The sequence below is a fragment of the Danio aesculapii genome, chromosome 19, assembly GCF_903798145.1.
Source record: "Danio aesculapii chromosome 19, fDanAes4.1, whole genome shotgun sequence".
Taxonomy (NCBI): Eukaryota; Metazoa; Chordata; class Actinopteri; order Cypriniformes; family Danionidae; genus Danio; species Danio aesculapii.
In genome coordinates this window covers 25,541,123-25,554,034 of record NC_079453.1, presented here as the reverse complement: position 1 = coordinate 25,554,034, position 12,912 = coordinate 25,541,123, and positions in this window count along the sequence as shown.

Below are 12,912 nucleotides of genomic sequence, written 5' to 3'. Positions count from 1 at the left end.
AGAAAATGCTGCACTTTAAAACTGCACTAAATGCACTGCTGCACTATATCTACTCACTTCATAACTTCAGTCAAATGTTTGAAATAAATCCTTCTGTAAGATGATCCTATAGTAGTGTGATTATTCGTCACATTGAATAAATGAAATAAATCTTCTGTTTATTCACTGTTTATCTTCTGAACTTCTGAGTGAGAGTGCCCTCTGTCATTGAGAGGAAATTTACTGCTGAACACACAACCCTGCCTTCCTGACAAGATGTGCATGACAATCACATTTGCATTTTCATTTTGATCAATTAATCACCCCTAGTTGGCAATGTCACGTACTATACTGAGAAGCACAAACATAGACTGCGTCCGAAATCACATACATCCCCTATATAGTATGATAAAAACAGTATGAAGTATGTCTGAATTCAAAGAATTCAAAAAACAGTATGCAAGAAGAACCCCGATGACCTACTACTTCCAGCGATATTCTGAAGTGTGTATCCAATGGAGGAAACGCTATCCCGTGATGCACCGCAAGAGAATTCATGAATAGGAGTGAAGTGAAGCAACTGACACGAGTAGGTCACGTGATCATGACAAAATGGCGGATGTAGTACGTCTTAGTTGCAATCATACTACTCACATTCATAGTGTATAGTATGCGTATTTCTAACGGTCGAGTAGTAAATTCAAACTCAAATGCAGTACCTATTGAGTAGTAGGCAATTTCGGACAGCCATAGTCATGATATCTGCCATTGTTGCTTTGGTTGTCAATATTTGCACAGGCCTGTCTATTAAACATGTAATGCACACACACACACACACACACACACACATGTTCTAATTTTTGTAGTTTAACAGATAAGAATACATTAGCATTTTTCAAGCCCCCAAAACAATGTAATTATGTATAAATGGACTGCTAAAATACATACAAAAATTAGATTTTAGTTGTAAGTGGTGTTGTTTAAACACCTAAAGTTGAATTGGACTGTTATCAGAAAGTAACCTATTAGATTAAGAAGGCATTTACACTGTACAGCTTTTAACACAGCTTTAAAAAAAGCCCCTGCATATTGGCTCTTCATTTACACAACAAGACAATTTAGTGGTCAGGTTTCTGAACATGTAGTTTTACTGATATCAAGGCAGTCCATTTTGACAGTTTTTAAATTTTGTAATAATTTTAAAAAAATAAAACCAATATGATTATAGTAAAACCAATATGATAATATGATTATACACTGACTTTTCCTACAGTAAATGTGTGTATGTTTCATTCTAACATTCTTATTTTATTAAAATTACAAAACACAACAGAGTTCTGAGTATTTCCTTGAGTAGCCATTATGGTCAAATTGACCTCATCCATTTAATTTTTCCCAGGCCTATTGAATATTTGAACTTTATGCTACCAAAAACAACTTTCTGCTATCAAAAACAACTTACTTAAAACAAGACTTTCAAACCTCCAAAAACAATTACCATAGTCAAAAAATATCTGTTCTCCCGTTTGTTGGAAAAAGCGAAGGCAAAGCTCACCTTCAAAAGTGGTTAAAAAAAGTATAAATGACATAACAAAAAATATATTTGTTATAGTCTTATACAATATGAATGGCCAGAATGACCGCAATGGCCATCCTACAGACCCATAGCCAGCCTAGCGAAAGGGGTGGCTGCATTTTAGTCTCATTTTAAGCACTTTTTTTGCTGGATTAGCTTGTCGGACTGTCACACTTTTTGATTTAGAATAAAGAATATGATATATCACTAGGGGAAAAATAGCAGTCTGTTAAAGTTTTAAATGTAAAACTGTGGCCTATTTTAATTTATTAGGCAAATAACAAAGTGGCCAGTACATTCAACTCTCCTCAGTCTCAGAATTTGACCATTTGAATAAAAAATAATAATAAACACAATAATAGTAATGTAAAGCTTCTCGATATTTCTAGCTTTTCTTGTAAAGAAAAAGTACATTTGAAAATTCATGGATAACAACAATAGTCAAATGAGTATTAATATAGGCCACTTTTGGTGCTTCACAACTTTATATTGGTCATTTTTGCTTTCATGAAGAGGGTCCAAGATTTAAAACAAAAGTTACTTATAAAATGTTTTCTCTATAACAACAATACAGTGACAGTTGACTTGCATCAGATTCCGCTTGGTCTTAAAGCCTTTTTCGATGGGTTATTTTAACAACTTATGATGGCATAACAAGTCAAAATAGGACAAATGAGCTCATGTATGGAACAATTTCTGGACCTTTGTCAGTGGGGAGTGGGTCTTACGAACCACCGAACCCCATCCCCAACCCCCCACCTCACCCGCTACAGGCCTGTCCTAGTTTTAGAATTCAGATGGTCCCAGTGTCCAAAAATAAGTAAAAACATTATTGTCACTGTGTCAACTAAAAAAATGCCATACATACACATACATTCATATGTATATTGCATGTTCAGTCTATGGAGATGCACAAGTACTTAATGGCACCCTAATTGTTTCTATTCACTGCGCTGTCATATAATGTATGAGCACAGGCGAAAAGCGCTTCTTTACAAAGAGACATTGCCAACTACTGGCCTGACATGCATAATACAGCATATTGAGTCATTTCACACATCTGCATTAATAGGGGTTGTTGATGATACAATGTTGTTGTTTATATGCAAAAAAAAGAAGATGTTTCTGTTTCTTTGCAAAACTGTATAATAGTAAAAGACTGGCACTCGAACCACACAATGCAGTTTTGTCTGTTAATTTATGAGATACTGATCAAATGTGTGTTGTTAAACCACTATTTCAGTATTACAAAAGTACCTCTTTTTATCCATAAAAGATGTCGATCATCATACATTGTAAGACCATTTTGAGGGATGTAAACAATAACAATGGTCCAAACTTATTTCCTGGTTTACATTTTTAATTTCCATAGCTTCCAAGAATCCAAAAAGCTCCACATATTGATAGAGAATCCTATGGCAGGTGTTTTAACGTCAAGTTATCATAGAATTGCCTCTTATGAAATAGTTTGACAACAAGCAGGAAATTTTCATGGACCAACGACATCACCACTTGGTGGTGGTCTTTATGTCAAATCTTAACGTATTAATAAAACGTAGTTTTCCAAATTGTGAAATCGTATTTGTTTTGTTTTCTTTGCACTCTTTCACTCTTATACATAAACATAAAACACAACAATAAAGGCTCTTAAAGAGATCACCCTTAAACGAAAGTTCTGTCATCATTTATTCACCCTACGTTTGTTCTGAAACGTTTTTTTTTTTGTTTGTTTTGTTGAACGCAAAAGGGGGCGGTGTGGTGGTGCAGTGGGTAGCGCTGTCGCCTCAAGGTCACTGGTTCGAGCTTAGGCAGGGTCAATTGGCATTTCTGCATGGAGTTTTCTCCGGGTGCTCCGGTTTCCACACAAGTCCAAAGACATGCGCTATAGGTGACTTGGGTAAGCTAAATTGTCTGTAGTGTATGTGTGTAAATGAGAGTGTGTGGGTGTTTTCTAGTCATGGGTTGCAGCTTTAAGGGAATCACATATGCTGGATAAGTTGGCAGTTCATTCCGCTGTGGCGACCCCAGATAAATAAAAGGACTAAGCCAAAAAGAAAATGAACGAATGAATTAATTTGCAGGCACTATATAAAGCTTTTTCCCAATTATATAGTGTATTTCCTTAAATAAAAATAAATATGTAAATATTAAAAAATAAATAAATATGTAAATATAAAGAGTAAATGCTACACTTAAATATAATCTGAGAGAATCTGTACAAGAAATGTACATAAATGTATATGAGAATAAACAAACAAGATATTTCTATACAAGAATTAATAGTAGTTTAATGTAAACATATGTATTATCTTATGGAGTAATAGTGTATATTTAGTCTATATTACAAATACAGCAAAAAGACCAAGCTGAAAATGATTTCTAATGTGTTTAGGGGCATATTCCATTAGAAATTATTGGCTTTAACATGAAACAATAGAAAGAAAATATTACCAAAAGATCCTTCCATTGCACTAAAACCAAAACAATCTCCAATAGGCTATATCCATTAAATGATGGTTGATGGTTTTTTAGCAGATCATACAGAGAAAAGAATGTATTATAAGCGCAAATGAGTGTTTACTATGCAAGTTATTATAATAGATTCATTCTTGAGTACAGAAAAGGCAGCAGAAACGGATGGAGAAAGACGAAGGGGCAGCTGGGTGTTTCTGACAGTGTTTCCCTCCAGCCAAGTGGGCGCTTTGCGGGGGAGTGAGTGAAACCATAAAGCTGTTGCTATGCGGAGCACAGTAACCCTCGTCAGAGAGCAATGATTTCAGTGACGCAGACGTGTCTCCGCACACAGTGACACACCGGCCTGATTCCTCCTACAACCAGCATGTGGACGCTATCGTTTACACACAAGCATAGACGCATGAATATTCACTGTGTGCCATGGGGCATCGTTTTCTAGCATATTTTATCATTATGGCAGAGGCAACAATAAGAGGGTCTTTTTCTTAGGACATGGTGGTGCTTTATCATATCATTTGAAAAGGTTACGGCTATGATTTCAGCAAATTAGCCTATATTTTTCCACCTCAAGCACAAAATGCCAAAGCTGTACGTTTTGCTGTCATGCTTGGTTCCAAGAACAAGATTCTTCTTAAAGAAAGAAAGAAAGAAGGATAGAAAGAAAGAAGGATAGAAAGAAAGAAAGAAAGAAAGAAAGAAAGAAAGAAAGAAAGAAAGAAAGAAAGAAAGAAAGAAAGAAAGAAAGAAAGAAATATGTTTACCATGTTTTACAGTAGAGCTCTTCGCTTTTTCGGCATTGTTTTTTTTTTTTCAGAAATTCTACAAATACCCGATAATGACAATGTGAAAGATGTTTGAAGTCTTTGCAAATTTATTAAATATAAAAATTATTTTAGATGCCAGAGAGCCCAAATATGATCATATATGGACCCTCATCTTATAATCTAAAATGTATACATGTTACAATTATTACAATTATTCAGTCATTAATTTTCTTTTCGGCTTTTATTAATCAGGGGTCGCCACAGTGGAATGAACTGCCAACTTATCCAGCATATACTTTAAACAGAGGATGCCCTTCCAGCCGAAACCCATCACTGGGAAACATCCATGCACTCCCATTCACACACATTCACTACAGACAATTTAACTTACCCAATTTAGCTATAGCGCATGTCTTTGGACTTGTGGGGAAACTGGAGCACTCGGAGGAAACAAACACATGTACAAAATGCACACTCCTTACAGAAATGCAAACTGAAACAGCCAAAGTTCGAACCAGCGACCTTCTTGCTGTGAGGCGACAACGTTACTGTTTAGTATTGCTACAAGTTTAGCTTTGCCTTTCTGTTTAGAGTATTTTCTTATTATTTTTACCAATTAATAATCACATTTACATACATTTGTTTTAGAATTTAAAATGTAATATTAAAAAAGTAATTATGATTATTTCAATCTGATCAATATTTTTCTAAAATATTTTGATTTAATTAATGAATAAAGAAGGTTGCTGGACCAGGAGGCCTTTCCGTGTGAAGTTTGCATATTCACATCTGTACCCTGCTTCTCGAGTTACACTTCACCGCTGGAGACAGAATGTTATGGAATGCATATTTGTTCAGATTCTCAGACACAAAGAGCATTTATAAAGGTATACACATTAGTCCATTTTACTCTGCGTGTTTGTGAGATGTTTTTAAGAGTGATTACTATAAAACGGTCAGCTTCTTCTGTTGTGATTTCTATTGGTTTGCATTGTGCGCTCCTGCGTTTGTCCAAAAAGGCTGATCACAACTCACCATGATATAAATTCCTGAGATCTTTAGGTGAATTGGATAAACCAGATTGGCCTTAGTGCATGAGTGTGTGAATTGTTGACAGTGTGTGGGTGTTTCTCAGCACTGACAGGTGTACTCTCAGTGCTGGATTGCAGATGGAAGGGCATCTGTGGCAGGGAATAATCTGAAGGAAAGTGAGTGAATTAATGAAGAATCAATACAATTTCATGAATATTAGTAACTACTGCATAAACAAAGACTTGCCCAGCATTAAAGGATTTTGCGGCTGCCTCCAGATAGTGCATTTAAAATCCTTTAATGCCCAGCAAGTGTTGATTATTACATGTTACAGAAAAGTTAAAACTAGTTTTGCTCTTTAGGGCAATATTTAAGCAAATTTTCATCAGTTATAACATAGTATAGCTCATAGTAACATGTATTAGCTACCTCTTCACACTCATTTTTAACATCTTTGCCCTCGAAATTACACAGATCCAGCTCCAGGACTAAGAACCATTACCATTCCAGAATCAGTTAATACGCCTATTGTTTTGCTATAAAAGTTTTTTAAAAAACTATAAAATAAAAGCTCTGTTCCTCGATACTGTCTTTACCCCTCCTGCTATCTCACATTGGAACAGTCTTTTTGATCATTTAAACTGGGAAAATATATGGTCCATACAGCAAAAGTCGTTCCTTACTTATAAGGTAAAGGAAATATCTTTTGAATTATTACATAAGATTTACCCTGTCAAAAAAGTCTTAAAGAAAAAATTTGGATCAGACTTTGAGACAAAATGCTCCATTTGTCAGAATGACATTGAAACTCTTCCTCGCTTATTTTGGTCATGCAACCATGAGTTCCAGTTTTGGCTAGATGTTAAATTATTTATCTCAAATATTACTTCATAAAGTAATTATTTAAGTTTTTTATACAAATTTTAACATCTGCTTTATAATAAACCTTATTCTTTTTTATGCAGATTCTACAGTCATAAATGTACATTTTCAAATTGCAAGCCAGAATTCATAGCATTTATATAAGAGATTAATATTTACTTACAATTCCAGATTCACTTAACAAGAAAGCACTCAAAACATATTCAATTTGCACGACCTTTAATATGTATAATCTATTAAATCTCTTAATTGCTATTATCATATTATTTTGCCCTCTTCACTCTCAATTTCCTCTCTATTATATATCTATCCTGAGATCAGATGACCTGTTGATATCTCTTTAATTTTTGTTTGATTTCTGTTGTTTTTTTTCCTATTGTTTATCTTTTTTCATTCTTTATTGGCACCATTGTAAATATTCTAATGATTATTATTGTAAATGATGTGTACCGAATGTATCATTCTGTTATACAATATTAAAAAAAATAATAATCCAGCTCCAGCAACTGTCACTAAGTAGCTATGGTTATTTATAGTCAGTCTATGCAAATTAATTTCAAACTGTGATCTAAACCAACTGAAACTACTTATTAAATGACAATATCACACGAGTGGCAGTGCAATATGGCTGTATATCGCCACTGGTGGAAGGCGTGCATTGGCACGAGGCAACTGACCTCAGAACAACAGAACCTGTTGCTACTTCACAAACGTCACTTTAGAGCTAGTATTTGAATGATTCTCTAGCGTAATATCTAAAGTGATTACAAAATAGGTGTTTTGGCTGACATTTTAAGATTATAAGATTGAACGTCATGAATTGGCACCAGTCTACAGAGATTTTCCAGTATTTTTCTGTTGCAATCAGATCACAATAATTACCCTGAAAAAAACGAAGCAATGCAAACACTACCAGATTACTGTTGTGTTTGCGATAAGGAAAAACGGTAAACACATGCAGGCATTTCTTCTTTCTTTCTTTTAACTGAACTAGTCTGCAGTAACAAAAACAGGAGACTCATTAGCTACAAACAGATGGCAAACTAAAAAGCAACTCAGGGTTTTACAAAGATTGGCCAACACAAAATACATACATTCCTGATATGTGAGTCCCATCTGACACAATACACTACAATTACTGTTGTATAAATACAGCACTACAATGTACGAAGAAGAGAGATCAATTTAGAAAGTCCCTTACCAGTATAATAATGATTTGATCAGTTGTAGTTAGAAATTTTTCTCCTCTAAGGGCTTATTATGCGGTCTCTGTCGCCATCTTGTGGACAGACATCAACCGTCTTTGCTCTGCTCAGTGACAGGCTGATGGATGCCGACGCACTATATCTCCATAATAGGCACTTTCCTTATAAATAAAATGCATAGTTGCAATCTAAACAACTACAGTTTCACCTTTAAAAGCCTTATATAACAACATTATGTTGACCAACAGCTGCAACATTTGTCAAACTGCAGTGAGTTTATTGATCTGCTGTCACTATATGCGGGCGGAGTAATACACATGAGTGAAGAGGCTGTAGGAGTTCTGATATTGCAGAATATCGCACACCGTCCAGCCAATCAGATTCGAGAACCAGACAGATATGTTGTATAAATGATTGTATTTGCACACCTTCCAACCAATCAGAATCAATCAAATCAGCAGACCATGGAATAAACATTAAAATATTATTATTAAATATTACAGTTCCAACATACTAATGCGCAAGCAGAGAGAAAAAACCACCATATAAAATGTAATTCTCTTTAGATCACATAATATTCTAATTCTTCTTGTATCCTTTGTGCATTTTGTCATTTCTGGGTTAGCTTTTGCCATTTTACTGATAAAGAAAATCTTTCCCTCCCAAAAAAAAAGCCTCAATTCAAGGCCATGTCTGCATCCTTATTTGCCCTTATGTGAGTTAAAAACATTTCAACATCCTCAGCCATGTAGGCAGGAGAACAATGAAGATGTCTCTCCAGCCATATCAGTCTGTCTCTCTCTGCCTCTCTTTGTCCTTTCGCTGCTCTTCCTAATTTCGTTTGAAGAGATAAAGAGTGCCTTGGGGCATGTGGAGGTCTGCTACTTCAGTGTACGGTGTGTGAGGTGAGTGAGGGACAGCAGGCATTGTGGGAACAGACAGACTCTGAACGCAGCGTTCACGAGGGCACGTACAGATGAGGAACACAGCGTCGCTACATGTCAAGGGCTCTTCAGGAAGAAATAGCATTTGAAATCAACAACTACTGTGTATGCAGAGATTTATCTGAGAACAATCCATTCTGATCGTCTTCTTAGATGCTATCTGAATGTACCTGATTGCATGAACATCTTCACTTAAATAAAAAATATATATGATATACACATGATTTATAATATATGTATCAAACTTGCCTGATAATGTCTGAAAATGACACAATAAGCCAAAATTATGGACTGTGCACTAAAATATACAGTATGTCACATGGTTGTCAGTGCACTAAAGTTTATTTTTGTACTAAAAATAGTAGCCTAGCTACCTGTTGCTTGATCAAAAACATGTTAGTGTATGCTATAAATTTGTATAAAAACACTACCAGCTATAATATATGCTAGAAGCTACTTGTTAAAGTTTGCTATACAGACTTGTAACATGCTAAATATGTTATAATTTGCAAGCTGAAGCATGCTAAAATGTGCTAGCTTGTAGGAACAATATAAATAATGCCTGATTGTATCAGTTACGCATTGTATGTTTCAAATCTTCATAAACAAAAAATATTTTGGCTTATTCAAAATATTCTAAACGTGCTAGCAGTGTGCTACCATGCTAGAAACTGGTTCTAAAACAAGTTAGCAATTTGCAGAAACTAGTTAAAGGGCATTGACATGATATCAGTTTCACTGGGTGTTGGTATGTATTCGAGCAAAATGTCACTGCAATGGTGGCGCAGTGGGTAGACCAATCGCCTCACAGCGAATATGCTGGATAAGTTGCCGGTTTGTTCCGCTGTGGCGACCCCAGATTAATAAAGGGACTAAGCCCAAAATAAAATAATTAATTTTCATTCATTCATTTTCTTTTGGGCTTAGTCCCTTTATTAATCTGGGGTCACCACAGCGGAATGAACCGCCAACTTATCCAGCACATGTTTTGCGCAGCAGATGCCTTTCCAGCCGCAGCCCATCTCTGGGAAACAACCATACACACTCACTCACTACGGACCATTTAGCTTATCCAATTCACCTATAGCACATTTCTTTGGACTCTGGGGCAAACCGGAGCACTCAGAGGAAACCCACGCGAATGCAGGAAGAACAAGCAAACTCCACACAGAAACGCCAACTGACCCAGCCGAGGCTCAAACCAGTGACCTTCTTGCTGTGAGGCGACAGCACTACCTACTGTGCGTCTGGGTCGCCATGAATAATTTTCATCTTGAAAATGATAATTGATAACAATTACAAATATTTAAAAAATGTATGTTAATTTTAAAATATGTTTTCCTAAACCTTCTGAAGTAAAATAAAAAATATATGTAACAATGATTAGCAGTGTTATCTAATATTATTATTATTTTAACCTAACTAATTGTCATTTTATGCTCTAAATGACAAAAAAATTATTCTTAATTAATGTCATCAGTATTTTTCATGTTTCACTTAAAATTATAACTATGAATTTTAATGCAAAATGGTCTATTCGTTTTCAAATAGCCATAGCTGGTTATGCTATCTAATGCTTTTGTTATTCATTGTGTAAGTTTAGTAAAATCATCTCAATATAATATTGAACCATTCCCTATGATTTCCATGGTTCAATAAGCATTGCATGTTTATTCAGTTTATTTAACCGAAAACTACTGTTAGACACCTGAAAAACCTGAAAAGCACTGTTTATTTTAGTATATATTTTTTCTTTATTTTTGTTTGACTATGTCTTGTTTTTTTACTGAACATTTCATGTACCGAACCATATTGAAACTGTGACCCTAAAACAGAAAACCAAACCGAACTGTGGGAAGTCTGTATTGTTGCACCCCTAATACAGATGCATGATTTTTAAAGAGAAAATCTGTAATTGTTTTTTCTTTAATACACCGCCCTCTCATCTTTCCTGCAGGCATGCTGACATTTAAACCACGTCCTAATTTGCTTATTTATTAGCCTATAAAGGAAATTATGCACTCATTATTACTAGACCTAGACTAGACTAGGTTTTTCTCTCTTCATCGTTAGGTAAGACAATTTAAAGAGAAGCCCAATATCCGGTAATCAGGGTTCATTGTAATGCACTGGTCAAGAGCCATCACCCAAATTACTCTCCGCATCCCTCTTATTAAATCAAGAGGTCAATCAAATATCTACTCCGCACACATCTTTTCTTCTTCCTGTTGTTATAGTTACATGACCATGACCTTGTTTCTTAAACCCATCTTCCCCAAAGTCTCAGAGTTACGATCTGGAAAATATTTGTCATTTTAATAGCAAAAGACTGCTGCATTACAAATCTTTTCAAGGATAGACTTTCAACTCATTGTATGCACTATTAACAATATGTAAGCATGTTTTAACATTTTAGCTTGCTTTAGCCAGTTGATAGCATGTCTTAGCAATATGTTACAAAAACCTCCGCTACCATGTGCAAAAGGTTGCGAAAAGCAGCCATGGTTTGTTATATTAACCATAGTTTATCCTTGCTATTAAAGTAAAACAGTGGTTATACAGAGGCTAATCAATATCCTAAATTGGTTACCTTTTACTATAATATTATCATTGGATTTTTAGTATATAACATTTTTAAATTGTTAGCTTGCTTTAGCATATTGCTAGCAAACTTCTAGCATATTTGTGCATGTACAGGTAAATTTAAGCATGTTTAGCTGCTGACATATTTATTTTTTCATGTTTTACTTATAGCATATTTGTTAAAGGGGTGGTCCAGAGTGTATATGTATGGCACATCATGCCCCTACAGGCTTGCGATTTTGCGCTGTGTAAACACTGTCAGTGAGAGTAGCTGTTAGCAGCGTTAGCTGCCTGAATCAGACAGAAAGATGAAGCGCACACAGCTGAACCTCACGCCTGCTCTCTAAAATAAAACCTGACAAGTGTCTTTCATATGTATTCGGGTTATAAGCATAAGTAATTTGAAACGTTTACATATCTTTTGTGAGTTGGTTATTTGAGATGTAGAACGCAAGGAAAGTGGATGCATAGAGAAAGACTGCTGGTGAGGATTGTGGGGGTTTACAGCGGTTTGGTGGATAAATATGAATTTGTAGCTAAATTGTTAGCGGTGCCAAACACCATTTCCTGTTGTTTACATCCTTGTTTGTTGTCCTCACTACAACATACCATTAACACTAGAAACTGTGTGTAGTTGACCAATTTCAACAAATAAAAATACTTACAGGTTGTGGCTCACAATCCACAGCTTCGTCGGTTGGAGGACTTTTTATCTGAATCCAGCACTGAACTGGGAGAGATTCTGAAAGCTGTTTTTTGTCAAATGCTGGCTATATATTTTTTATAATTCTCTGGAACATAATTAAAATTAAATTGGAAGCTCTTCTGTCTTTGTGTCGTGTCCTTTAGAAGCTCAAATATAGAAACAGAACAAGCTCTGTGAAAATAGCAGCATTTGGAGTCATTTTAGCTTTCTTTGCTATAACATTACAGCACCTCTGGCCATGCCCTTCGCTGTGCACGGTGTATGTGCGTGGTGAATGCATGTAATTGGAAGCCCTTGTGATCTCACTAGCCCAGAAGTATTTTTTTTGTAGTCCCCAAACTTTTTGTTCACTTTAGGCTTTGCTAAGCTAACTCTGTAAAAGCCAATGTCTCTCTTTGAACTTTAAGCATAATACATTCAGAGATGTTGTTTATGTTCACACAGCTACATTACACATCAACTAAAGCTTAAAATATGATATCGTAGTGGACCAACCCTTTAATTTTTCCTATTGCTGCATATTTGGAGAATACATAAAAACCCAAACCAACACATTTTCATCTGTGAAAGATCATCCCATTTCTTCAGGAAGTTAAATATATATATTTTTTCAACCAGAGACTAAAATGCATTTTTGATTTTCAATGTAAGTAACAAAACAGTGACCATTTACAAGATTGCAGGTGTACAGTATCTAGAACAGACAATTGTTGCATCTTTGCATGCATATAAACCCGCCATAACTCAATGCCCTTTGTATTCAATG